Source organism: Panicum virgatum, chromosome 4N (genome assembly GCF_016808335.1).
Source record: "Panicum virgatum strain AP13 chromosome 4N, P.virgatum_v5, whole genome shotgun sequence".
Taxonomy (NCBI): Eukaryota; Viridiplantae; Streptophyta; class Magnoliopsida; order Poales; family Poaceae; genus Panicum; species Panicum virgatum.
In genome coordinates this window covers 27,332,146-27,342,036 of record NC_053148.1, presented here as the reverse complement: position 1 = coordinate 27,342,036, position 9,891 = coordinate 27,332,146, and the positions used below count along the sequence as shown (strand labels likewise).

The 9,891-nt window shown below is 42.3% G+C and overlaps 1 long non-coding RNA gene across 1 annotated transcript; it reads left to right on the top strand.

Annotated features, from left to right (window-relative positions):
* The first annotated feature begins 4,470 nt into the window (after positions 1-4,470).
* Positions 4,471-9,496, top strand: LOC120671192. The gene is made up of 4 exons (XR_005673533.1): positions 4,471-4,515; positions 8,528-8,583; positions 8,678-8,747; positions 9,087-9,496. It is a non-coding gene; the product is annotated as an uncharacterized LOC120671192 (long non-coding RNA).
* The last annotated feature ends 395 nt before the right edge of the window (positions 9,497-9,891 follow it).

The window sequence follows — 9,891 nt, the reverse complement described above, 5'->3', positions numbered from 1 at the left end:
GTTTGTAAATTTGTAAATATATTAGTTCATCTAATTAGCTTAATTATATGCTCGCATTTCACTTTTAGTTAGTTTCAAATATTCTCTGAAAACGAACACGAACGACCAATGAACGTATAGTACTGTAGAGCTTGAGTGCGTTTAGCAATTATAAAAAAATAAACAATAATAAATATAACAAACAAAACTGGATTTAGAAATAAAAAGAGAAAAATGTCACTGGTACCGGTTGGAAAGACCAACCGGTACCAAAGGGACTGCCACCTTGCGTCAGCGTGGCAGCCTCTTTGGTACCGGTTGGTGTTTCCAACCGGTACCAATGGAAGCCTAAGGCATCAGTTGAAAAACCCAGTGTCTTAAGGCGAGGCCATTGGTCGTGGTTGCGAGGCACCGGTTGCGAAACCGGTTCCTTTGGCCCTTCTCAGCCGGTGCTGAGGACCTGTTTTCTAGTGGTGGATGCAGGAAGTGCAGGTGCTACATGCTGGTGCCAGCGCTTTTATAGCAGGAGCACGCTACGGGGCGGTTGGCGCGAAGGGAGGGCGCTAGGGAGGCTGGGAGGCCCGTTGCAATTGGGGCAGCCTGGTGACTGCCGTGCACCTCTCGGAGGCTGTCTGGAGGTCCTGTGATTTCTGTAGCTCAACATGGACCCAGATTTGTTCGGGTAGATCCCTGATGAACAAGTCGACCTTAGTCGGGCAGCAGGTGTGGTGCGCGTTGAAGCGCTCCTGAAAGTCCTGAACCATGTAGTGGAAGGGGCAGTCGTGCCAGTTCAGCGAGGCAATTGGAGCGGATTGTGGGACCGAAGCGCAGGTTGTAGATGTCCTTGAACCACTCCCATGACAGCACACCCTCATCTTGCTCCAAGGTGCAGAGTTCGAAACAATGCTCTTTTATTGAAAAACTTGCGAAAATTCTTCAATAAGAAGGATTTAACCATGGCTTCATTTAGTCTGGCAAAACTACTATACAAATGGGAAGTTACCATATTCAACAAAAAAAAGGATTCTTTTGGTGGAGGTGAAGGTGGAGGGACTCTCCGAAGCTCCTAGATTTGTTTCAGTGTATCATTTGGATAATCTATGGAATATCTTATTCTTAAAGTTAAAGATCCACAGTTGCATTCCTTTGCTAGAAACAAAAAACTAAAGCTACACAAGACCATGCAAAGCATTCAGAATAATGAGCTACATATATAATCTCTTCTAGATGCCCTTTTCATACGAAGCTTTTGAACAATTCTTGCAGTTTCAGGATATATTTGATCAAATACAATGGTCGGGAATAATGATTTTTGGAGCTATATATGGGACTCAGCTTTGTACATATGCTCAAGAGTATACAAATTAATGAAAGGTCACAGGGGTGTGATCCATGGACGGCACCATTGTGGTAAAGGTCATAATGCCAGCATCAAGTATACAAATTAAGCACACAATAGTAGTGAATTTGGGACTAAAAGTTCCAGCCTTTAGTCCCGTATAGATGCAAGTTCAAAAAGTAATTAGCAACCAACAGCAACAATGCAATCTGCAAGACTTGAACACTAGACCTTTCATGCTCGCACATAGCTTTGTTGCCACCCCACCTAAACAATACACATGATTTAAGTTGGGATACTATCCTTTTGAACTAACCCATGGAGGATCCTTTAGTCTAGGTTGGTGTTACCAACCGGGACCTAAGGTTTGGACTTTTAGTTAAGCAGAACGGTTCAGAAAAAGAAGAGTGAGCAAAATGAATAAAACCATAGTGCAGATCCCTTGAACTTCGAGGATTGATGGTCCCAATTCAGTCTCTTCTGTCTGGTGGCTGCAACAGCAGCCGAGGAAATAGTAATAAAAAGAAAAAGGTTTCTGCTCCTTTATCTTAAAAGAACGGACATTTCTGTCTCAATTGAAGTCAACCTTACTATACTTAGCTTGTAGGAGATCATCGCTCAGAAAGGCGTTTTTTCGCTAGAAAAACAAACAGAACTAAAGAGCCCCCATGTTCTAGCCGTTGCACCCGAGACTAATACCTAGATTAGTCCTAGATCTAACCGTGCCCGGAACTAAATAATGCAAAATCTGAAACCCCTTTCCGTACTAGTGATAAGAGATCTATTTAAAAGATGAAACAATGTACTTCGCTGTTCCAACCGTGTCATAAGTGGGAATCAAGTTGATTCAACCAATGAAGTCTCGAGAGTTGCGAGCAACTCTCTTACAGCACACTACAAGAAATCCTTTGATACATGACGAATTTTTGGTGACGTTTACAAAAACCGTCATAAACAGACAAGATCTATGACGATTTATGAATTTTCATCATAGATTTGCAAAAAGCCCATATGGGCTCTACTTTGGGCTCAGTTTCTATGACAAACTTCTGAAAATGTCATAGAATGAATGAAAATAGAAATCGTCACTGATTTGATAACATGCTCAAACTATACTGGTGATAACGAAAAATACATTATAGTTAACATGAACCCACAAATCAGCGTAAGATATAGTGAGTTCACATATGCAACAACATAATGTTTTGCACAAGCTTAAATCCAAAAAAATTAACAAAAATTCTATGGTATAGGAAAATCTGTCATTCTTTTTGTCATGAAAAAATCATTCTAGGCCACCTCAACATTTTCTTAGGCCAGCAGTAGTAAAAGAATTGAAGAAATACAAGGGCCCAGCTCGTTTTACCTTGTCTTTGGGCCAAGCTCGTTTTTGCCCTTTGGGCCTACTCTCTCGCTGCGCCAAGCCCAGCTTAAGCTCAGGCTACAGCTCCCCTTGTTTTGGAGGTAAAATGACCAAAATGAAAAAGAGGCGGTCACTCGCTGCGCCATGCCCAGCTTAAGCTCAGGCTACAGCTCCCCATGTTTTGGAGGTAAAATGACCAAAATGAAAAAGAGGCGGAGAAGAGAATCGAACCTGGGACTTGGCGGTCACAATATATCGCCCTACAACTACGCAGCGACCTAATTTGTGCTTGTGTTGCTAACGGTGGGTTATTATATCTTTGTCACATGGTTCTACGATGAAGAATAGATATATACAATCCATATTTTTCTTTTTAATTCTGAATTAAATTTTGTAATTGGTATTACTCCTCATAAGAACTCCAAATTTGATGATTCTTTTTTCTAATTTTTTTAAAATCGTGATATTTTATTTAATGGTATTTTTTATGTTAATTGATATGTCTTAAGTTTTTTCCGCACAACATGTTTTCTTCCAACTCAATAGAGAATAGAAACAATATGTTTTTAAATAATAATTGCTAATATAACTTGATAGTATCCAATGTTATGATCGAGATAAGGGGCTGTCCAAAATTGAGCTGCATTTGGGTTCGATAATGATATGAGGTGTTCAAATCTCAAAGTTTAACTTCAGTTACTAGAAACTATGTGAGTGATATATCAATTTGTGAACAACATATGAACATATTTTATTAAAAATATTTAAAACTTTTATCAGAATTTCATGGATCTGAAATATATTGTCATATAAAATTATAAAATTTTTTGATCAAATTTAGATATTATTATAATTATTCAATTGTTATTTTGAAATAGAAGGTTGAGTTACTCCTACTAAAATAATTAAATTCTTCGTGTATCTCTGGACATGAGCCATAACAAACCATATGATTAAAAATATGAATTTATTTATTTATTTAATCTGATTCGAGGTACACATATTTTTATTTGCATTACTTTCTATAAACACATAGAAATTCATTGAAACTATAGGAAATAGTAAATTAGTTACAATTTTTTTAAAATTCATATAAAACAAATTATTTTAAATCTATTACATATACAAAATATATTTACACATACAAGATAAATAATTTTATAACTTTCTTCACAAGGTTGCTTTAAAAGAAAATAAAAAAGAAAAATAATAAACAGAGAAGGTCTAAGATAGTAAATGGGCTATGACCACTTTAATGCAGCCCAAACTTTGAAATCGCTAGGCCCAATTTCACTCAGGTTCGTGCAAGACCGTCGGATCGAGATCGACGGCCAAACTCTATCTCACATCGCATAAAAGCTCGGTCGCCTCTTGTCGAAACTCTAAGTGGCCCTCCGACCTCCACTCCCCCCTCTCTCCTCCCTCCCCTCCTCAGATCCGCTGCTCCTCATCCGCCAGGGGCTCGACCTCCGGTCATTCCCCTTCTCCAGCGGTGACCCACGCCATTTTGTAGGCCGCCGCCGGCGCCGACGCCGCCTCGACGTCGGATCCCTCCCCTTCCCCATCCCTGGGTGCGGCACTCTGCTCAAGACCGGCTCTTTCCTTCTGCTCGCGCCTTCTGCTCCCTTCCACGAGCGCTGCGCGAGCTCCGCGCGGGCCGGCCACATGGCCTTAGAGGTGGAGGTGGAGCCCCAGCGGCACTGCAGCAGCAGCTCGCATCCCGTTGGCCCCTAGAGGATGGGGAGGTGGCACGCGGTTGCGGCACCACGACCTTGGCCCGCGCACACCCTGGCAACTGGCGGCGGGCCTTTGGCCATGTGCGACCATGAGGCGGGTGAGTTCGCCAGCGTGCCATATATGCGGTGCTTCCATATATGCAGAAAGGGAAGATTGGGCACACTTCCATATATGCGCTGCTTGTTTTCCCTTGCTGTTGGTGTTAGTTCTAATCTGTAGATTCAAATTAAAAGTATTTCTGATATTGTTTGCTGCTATTGTTGGTTCTGAATAGCCGGTCCCAAGCCCGGGTAAAGGAGGAGGGTTGCGTTAGGTTTTGGCAAACCAGCATAAAAAATAGCCACTCTAATGTATTTGAAACCCACAAGAAACTCGTTGGGGCGTAACCCTCTTAGCGACGCGCTACATCGGAACCCGGGTGTGGTGATAAATGGGCAAGGGCCGGGTTGCCATCCCCCCAAGGGCGCATCGTATCATGACTTGGGTACGAAGATAAGTGAGCAAGGGTCGGGTCGTCACCTGAATGGCATGCTACATCTATGCCCGGGTGTAGTGAAAAATGAGCAAAAGTCTTCGCACTTCCCTCGACGGTTGCGAAGGGTAAGGAAGCTAGCCGAGCCAACTAAGATTCGTATAGGTAGCTGGAACATAGGGTCTCTAACGGGTAAGTTACGAGAGCTAGTTGATGCAGCAATTAGGAGGTGTGTAAATATTCTATGCGTTCAGGAGACTAAATGGAAGGGCTAGAAGGTGAAGGAGGTTGAGAATACTGGCTTCAAGTTTTGGTACACGGGAGCAACTCCGGGTAGGAATGGTGTAGGCATCTTGATTGATAGGAGCCTTAAGGATGGAGTCGTAGAGGTTAGAAGGCAAGGCGACCGGATTATCCTAATCCGGTTGGTAGTTGGAGATTCGGTTTTGAATGTGATCAGTGCCTATGCCCCTCAGGTAGGCCTTAGTGAGAGCACCAAAATGCAGTTCTAGAAAGATCTAGATAGCATGGTTAGTACCGTGCCTACCAGCGAGAAACTCTTCATAGGAGGAGGATCTCAACTGGCCATGTGGGTGCGACTAATGTAGGGTTCGAGCGAGTGCACGGGAGTTTTGGGTATGGTAGCAGGAGTCAAAAGGGGGAGGATGTGTTGAACTTCGCATTAGCCTATGACTTGTTGATAGCGAATACCGTGTTTAAGAAGAGGGAATCCCATCTTGTGACGTTTCGTAGTGGACAACACTCGAGCCAGATCGACTTTATCCTTGCTAGGAGGGAGGATAGACGTGATTGCTTAGATTGTAAGGTGATATCTAGGGAGTGTGTTGTCCCTTAACACAAGCTTGTGGTGGCGGACTTTCGTCTTCGGGTACGTGTCCACCGGGACAAACATGACAAGATTGCGAGAACAAAGTGGTGGAAGCTTAGAGGGGAAGCGGCACAAGCATTTAAGGAAAGGATGCTAGGTGAGGGGCCTTGGGAAGAAGGAGAAGACGCAGATGACATGTGGCTAAAGATGGCAACATGTGTTCGGAAGGTGGCCTCAGAGGTGTTTGCGTGAGTAGGGGAGGCAAACAGGAGGGGAAAGACACCTGATGGTGGAACGACGAGGTGCAAAGGGCTATTAAGGAGAAGAAGGAGTGTTTCAAGCGCTTCCACCTTGACAAGAGTGCAGCCAATATCGAGAGCTATAAATTAGCGAAGATGGTTGCAAAGCGAGCTGTGAGTGTAGCAAAGGGTAATGCGTATGATGACCTTGTATCAGCGGCTAGGCACGAAAGAAGGGGAGGAGGACTATTTATAGGATGGCTAGGATCCGCGAGCGGAAGACAAGGGACATCAACCAAATCAAATGCATTGAGGATGGGACAGATCGACTGCTAGTGAAGGATGAGGAGATCATGGATAAATGGAGAGAGTACTTCGACAAGTTGTTTAATTGGGAGAGTGAGGGCCCTACCCTTGAGTTAGATGACTCTTTTGACGATACCAACAGACGTTCTGTGAGGAGAATTCAGGAGGTAGAGATCGGGGAGGCTTTGAAGAGGATGAAGGGAGGTAAAGCGATGGGCCCTGATGGTATCCCCATTGAGGTGTGGAGATGCCTAGGAGATAGAGCAATAGTATTGGTTAAATAAGCTTTTTAATCTCATTTTTCGGTCAAACAAGATGCCGGAAGAATGGAGGAGAAGTATATTAGTACCTATCTTCAAAAACAAGGGCGATGTTCAAAGTTGTACTAACTACCGTGGGATTAAGCTGATGAGCCATACGATGAAGCTTTGGGAGAGGGTTATCGAGCATCGCCTAAGAAGAGTGACAAGTGTGACCCAAAACCAATTTGGGTTCATGCCTAGAAGGTCAACCATGGAGGCGATTTTCTTAATACGACAATTGATGGAGAGATATAGGGAGCAGAAGAAGGACTTGCATATGGTTTTCATTGACCTTGAGAAGGCATATGACAAAGTACTGAGAAATGTCATGTGGTGGGCCTTGGAGAAGCACAAAGTCCCAACTAAGTACATTACCCTCATTAAGGATATGTACAAGGATGCGACGATGTTTGTCCGGACATGTGATGACAACGCCACTGACTTTCCTATTAACATAGGCCTACACTAGGTGTCAGCCTTGAGCCCTTATTTATTTGCTTTAGTGATGGATGAGGTCACAAGGGATATACAAGGTGAGATCCCTTGGTGTATGCTCTTTGCTGATGATGTGGTGCTAGTTGACGAGAGTAGGGCAGGGGTTAATAGGAAGTTAGAGCTGTGGAGACGCACGTTAGAGTCGAAAGGGTTCAGACTTAGTAGGACCAAGACCGAGTACATGATGTGCGATTTCAGTGCGACTAGGCATGAGGGGGGAGACGTTACTCTAGATGGGCAAGTGGTGGTCCAGAAGGATACTTTTCAGTATTTAGGATCGGTGCTACAAAAGGATGGCGACATTGAAGATGTTAGACATAGAATTTCAGCTGGCTGGTTGAAATGGCGCCAAGCTTCTGGCATCCTTTGTGATAAGAGGGTGCCACAAAACCTAAAAGGCAAATTATATAGGACAGCAATTCGTCCGGTAATGTTATACGGTGCTGACTGTTGGCCTACAAAAAGGCGACATGTCCAGCAACTGAGTGTAGCAGAGATGCAGATGTTGCGGTGGTTTTGCGGGCACACAAGGAGGGATAGATTCCGGAACGAAGTTATTCGAGATAGGATCGGGGTGGCACCAATTGAGGAGAAACTTACCCAGCATCGGCTGAGATGGTTTGGACATGTCCAACGAAGGCCTCCTGAGGCACCGGTGCGTAATGGGGTTCTTGAGTGGGTCGATAATGTAAAGAGGGATAGAGGTAGACCTAAACTGATATGGGATGAGTCGGTTAAGAGAGACCTTAAGGATTGGAATGTCTCTAAAGAGATAGCTTTGGATAGGAGCGATTGGAGACTAGCTGTCAATGTGCCTGAACCTTGAACTTATTTCTTTCGGGTTTCATCTCTAGCCTACCCCAACTTGCTTGGGAAAAAAGGCTATGTTGTTGTTGTTGTGTTGGTTCTGAATGATAGAGAAGTTGCTTATAGTTTAGATTGTTGCTTGTGCATTCCTTGTATTCAAAGTCTAAAGTAATCATCTACTGTTGCTTGTTGCTTGTGCAGTCTAGAACCATATATATCACATACTTACATCATGTGTATTATAGCTTCAGGAGCAGTTATCCTATAAAACTTGATGACTTTTTTCAAAAATGCATCACCTCGGATTATTTCTCTAGTAATGGAGTTTCTGAAGATGATAACTTAGTTGATCCTAGAACTAGTATGGTACGGTTCTTGCTTATCAGTCACTTAAAATGTCAGTGCAAACTATTTAGTACTAGACCCACCTCTTTAATTAGTAAATATGCACCTATTTTTAGTTGCCATAGTTATGGGATTCCATCATTCATACTATTTTTTCCGAGGATATGCATAATCTGGTATTAAAAATCTCAGACTCCTTTAACAGGTTGCCATAGTACTAGACCCACCTCTTCAATTAGTAAATATGCACCTATTTTTAGTCAAGTTGAAGCTGAACTGAGAACTTATGCTGGAGTTTAAATTTAAATTAACAGGTTTACTTCCTTACAAAATAATATGCTGGAGATGAGTCTTCATTGCTTAGAGCTTGGTATGATTATTCTTCTTTGTGAAATGAATCAGTTATCTTCTTGAAATATATTGCAAACTCCACAAGCTTAATTGCATGGCACTATTGTTCGTAGCTTGCAGACAAGATCAAGTTTAAGTAATTGAAGGTAGCTGGCAACTCATCTGACAGCATATCCTATTCAGGTTAAGTAAAAAATAATTGCTTCTTTATCTACTATTTGGCTCTCTGTTCTTTCAACTTTGGGTTGTTCAGTTTCTAGACACATAACTAAAATTATTGCCATTTTGCATTGCCTGCAAAGGATTTTTATTGGAGTTAGCTCTTTCAGTATATTCCGGACAGTTGTAAGGTTTTTAGAATCAGTTGGTGATATGAAAGTAGAGGTAGTTTCTTTGTCAATAGCACAAGTTTTAACTATGTGCGGACTTAATAGATTTCGATCCATTCTATTCCTATGTGATACTGTCCTTTTATGATTAGCTTTTGTATGTGCTGATAGTTTTCATCGTCTGGATTGGTAGATGCAAAATCCAAACTGCATGGTGATGATTGACAATTGTTATGGTCGTCTTCTGCCAGGTGAGCTGAGATCCTCAATTCACATGTAATTTTCACTGATGGTCCTTGCGTCGTTTGATCTCTTATTTGCTCTGTTATGTGCAAGTGGTTCAAGTGAGTACTCAATCTGGTGCTGAAAATCAAGTAATCACGAGCTACTTGTTTTAGCTTTATATTCTGCTAGCACTAGTTTATTGTAGTGTTTTCACGAGCTTTGGACAGCTGCAAGCTTCTAGCTTTCTTGTGCATCTCTGTTATCTGTATCCAGAAGCAAATTAGATGGCCAAGCTCAGCTAATGTTAATTTGTGAAAGGTCTTTTCTTGCAATAATGAAAGTACTGCTTGCTCAATGATATTACTTATTTATCTTTTTGTTTGGTTCTCACGCATGATTGTTTAAGCAACTGGTTGATCATTTCTTTGGTTCTGTTTACTTGACAAGCTCGGCACATTAACAATTTCTTTTGTGCGACTGCTTCATGACCCTGTTAGAGCTTATGTAGAGTGAAGCATCTTACCTATTCATGTTTGAGCTTCTCTTTGTACAATAGCACTAATTTATGTGGATTGTCATATTTATTAGTAGTGTTGTGTTGCAGGACTATATGTTCTTTTGGTTCTGTCTAGTCTCAGTTCTCCATGTCTCCCTTCTTTATTCACATATGTTCAGCATTTAATTTGTTCCCATGTTTTCTCTGGTTCATGCAGAGAGGGAGATAGTGGACAAGGTGAGAGGGAGGACAACACACCCCATTGCAAGAGATTGAA